The following is a 4,078-nucleotide window of genomic DNA, read 5'->3' on the forward strand; positions in this document are numbered from 1 at the left end:
GAATTACAAAATAGACTTTAAGTTAATCTTCTGATTGGTATTTTTGCTGCGAAGAATCCTTATTCTATAATGTATTGGAGCACTTCAGCAATTTTCACAAATCCGACTATATGTAATTATGTTAGACACTTGATATATATAGTTATTTCTCTTAAAAGCTTATAAATCCTCCCTCAATCTTCCTTCTGAAACAGTGCTTAATAGATTTTTAACAAATTACTTACTTTTGAAAGAATGAAATTTTTCCAGAACACAAAGAGAAGCAGACCATAATTCAGAAAAAAAAATTAAAATTACTATTTGGTGCCTACATATTACCTATTAATAATATATTTGTTTTTCTAAATTCCTTTTTTATTGTGGATTTGCAAATTGTGCATGTGTCTAATCTCTGCATGGATTTTTATTGTTTGTTTCAACCAATATTTTCTAGACACTATGCATGAAGGACTGGTATAATATATATATTTACATAAAATTAGCTACTTCCTGATTCAGATTTCACCTAAACTACATTACTTTTAAACTTTTAAATTGTGAATTTCTTGAAGGTTTACATATAAAATGATTTTTCCATTCTACATGCATTTGTCTAATCGCAGTCCCTAACATGCAACCCCACTTAACCAAATTCTTTCCTCTGTTTCCCACTTCTGTTCCTCTGCTTTCCTAGCTCTTCAGAATTTGGTCCATCAGAAAAACCTGCTCTTTGATTACAAGTAATTGATTATTTAAACTGTGCTCTCTAGTATATTTTTCCATCACAGACCCATCTGTTGTTTGAATGAAAATTGATTTGGGGTGGTGGGGATAGGGTGTGTGGGGTGAATTCCATTCCAGACCTGAAAAGTGACCAATTTTAATGGTATCAGTATCTACTAATACTTTAACACATATATTCTTAATTTCTTAAATGGTGATTATTTAGTTTTGAGATATTTATCACTGTGAGGAATTATGCCAAAAGTTTTAGATATATCATTCTTTCCTCCATACATCTTATGAGATAGCTACTAGGGTTTCCTTTCATTTATTTTTTTGTTGCTTTTGTTCTTTTCCACTTTGTAGTTTGTGTGGTTATGTGTTGTGTATGGTTATGTGTTGGGCTTCTAACAACAAGGTCCACAGTTCAAAACCACGAGTTGTACTGTGAGAGAAAGATGAGGATTTCTTCTCCCATAAAGATTTACAGTCTCTGTTGGCAGAGGTAATTCAAATCTATTTTACAGGGTTGCTATGATTCCAATTATTTTTTAGCTTTTTATAGGTAGTATAAATTAACTATGACTAAACACAAAGTAAATGGTTGATCTCTGACTAATAATTAACTCCCTTGAATATTAAACTTAATGCTTCTAATTAGTTTAATTAACTTAGATGATATAGTATTTTCAAAATTAATAGTTTCAACCAGAAGCAAAAAATATGTCCTTAGAAAAAGCCAAAAATTTAAAATAGCATTGCAGTTCAATCATGGTCATAAAATGTACCTATATTAGGTACTGTGTTAGTCTGGGTAAGCTAGGGAAACAAAATCATAGATACTCATATGTGTATAAGAAAGAGCTTCATGTACAAGAGCAATTGAATATTGGGAAAACACCCAAACCTGGTGCAGATCAAATCCATAAGTTTGATATTAAGCCATATGTCCAATTCCAATCTATAAATTCCTCTTCACACTCATGCACACATACAATGATGCCAAGTGCAGGAATATCACAGGCCAGTGGTGAGAAGTCTTGTGGATCCAGTGGTGTTGTAAGCATCTCAGCATTGGTAGGAGTAACTACATGGTTCCTTCAGCTCCAGGGCTTTAGCATAGTTCCATGTGTCTTGTCTGCAGACCTGTCTCACAGGGAAAGAGCCTGTGTCCTGTATCCAATTAGCTATTTATCTCCTTAGAGCCTACAAATGAGGTCATCAAGCTGTGCCCTGATTGACAAGCTAAACTCCACCCCTTCACGATTAAGTCTCAAGTTGACAACATGTTATGTAACTAACACTGGTACTATTTGAAATATTAATCCTGGAAACATAACATTTACAGTAATGTAAGACTTAAAGTATAAAATTCTTTATGCACTCAAAATTCCTGAATGGCTCAGTGACAATTCATCAGTAATTTCAGAGTCCTTTATTGATGCCACAGGGAAAAAATTATGAAAATTTTATATTTGTTAGACAAATTCCACTTAATGGAATTTGTATAAGTAGCATCTACCACAAACTTGTTAGCTTGTCATAATGTGGTGACATACTGGAAGCAACACTACTGGTATTTAAAGTTCCATCAGTGTCTCCCATGGAAGACACACTTCAACAGATTTTCTAGGCTGAGTGATTAGGAAGAAAAACCATGTATTCTATTTCAGGAAAATCATCGATGGCATTCTAAGGGTCACAATAGAATAATTTCTGATATATTTTTGATATTGAGTCCATAGACTAGAAGGCACTTAAAATTCATAGAATTCGTGTACACCAGCAATCGTGCAGGCGACAACAGGACCACGGACTGCTTCGTTCTGTTGTGCATGCTGAGTAAGAGTATACTGCACATTGCCGAATAATCACCTGTGTAACTCACCGGATCTTTACAAATTAAGGCATGATGTTCAGAGCATTTCAACAGTGTACCAAGAACCTAGTAAATGAAATTCATGAACCTGTTTTCTTTCCATTATTATAATTTCATATAAAATTGGAGAATCTATAATTTATAGAGAATTATTCTGTTAACAATGTAGTCCATACAATAGAAACTGGCCTCTAGTGGCCCCTAGTTGAATTATCATTAGTGACCTAATACTTAGCTCTTTTTCCATATGTAGGATATGATGACTTTTTTTCTTCAAGACCACCATTCTAATATATAAACTATCTAAATAATAATTATTATAATTTTTAATCATTTCATTGGGGGCCCATACAATTCTTATCACACTCCATACATACATCCATGTGTCCAGAATATATGTACATTTGTTGCCATCATCATTCTCAAAACATTTGCCTTCTGCTTGAGCCCTTGATATCTGCTGCTCATTTTCCCTCTCCCTCCCCACTCCCCCCCCACCTCATGAACCCTTCATCATTCATATATTATTATTATTTTGTCATATATTACATTGTCTGATGTCTCCCCCTGTCCTCTTCTCTGCTGTCCCTCCCCCAGGGAGGAGGTTTTACGTAGATTCCTGTGTTCAGTTCCCTTTTCTACCCTACATTCTCTCCACGCTCCAGGCATCGCCACTCTCATCACTGGTTCTGGAGGAGTCATCTGTCCTGGATTCCCTGTGTTTCCAGTTGCTATCTGTACCAATGTACATCCTTCTGGTCTATCCAGGTTTGCAAGTTAGAATTGGGATCATGATAGTGGGGGAGAGGAAGTATTTAAGAACTAGAGGAAAGTTATATGTTTCATCATTGCTACACTCTAAATAATTATTTAGTAACCAGTGACTATAAATATTCAACTTTTAGATTATTGAGGTCTAAATTCAAACTTACAGTTAATATATAATGCTTCTACAAATATTGTCCTAATGATATAATTCCTAAAGTTACTTTCTCTGATCTCAACATGTTAATACTTTTTTTACGTGTGCCATGAGTTCCTCTGAACACTATACTACCTCCAGTCAAAAACTACTCCCTTCAAAGATCATTGTTCTCCATATATGATGATAACTTGGCATTTAATGTATTCAAATGTGGATTTCCATATGATTTGATAGAAGAACAAAGTCAATTTAATTGTAACAATAAATCAGGAAGAAAATAATATTACTGAGTCATTATTCAAGGAGTCAGCTTTCATGTGCTACTGGTTATTCCTTACATCTCTGTTAGAATTAAGTAGTTATTTTAGAGAAATTACCTAGTCTTTCATAAGTAGGAGCTTGAAAGACCTTAAAAGTAAATATACACTTTAATAAGGATATTAAAATATAATTCATTTATGTTAGGAATGAAGTATTTCTACTTACCATGTAAGAAACAATGTACAGTGTACACACTTTATTTAATATTTAATAATTATATATTCATGTTTCTAATGTACTTTAATGGGTTT

The sequence above is a fragment of the Tenrec ecaudatus genome, chromosome 11 (assembly GCF_050624435.1).
Source record: "Tenrec ecaudatus isolate mTenEca1 chromosome 11, mTenEca1.hap1, whole genome shotgun sequence".
Lineage (NCBI taxonomy): Eukaryota > Metazoa > Chordata > Mammalia > Afrosoricida > Tenrecidae > Tenrec > Tenrec ecaudatus.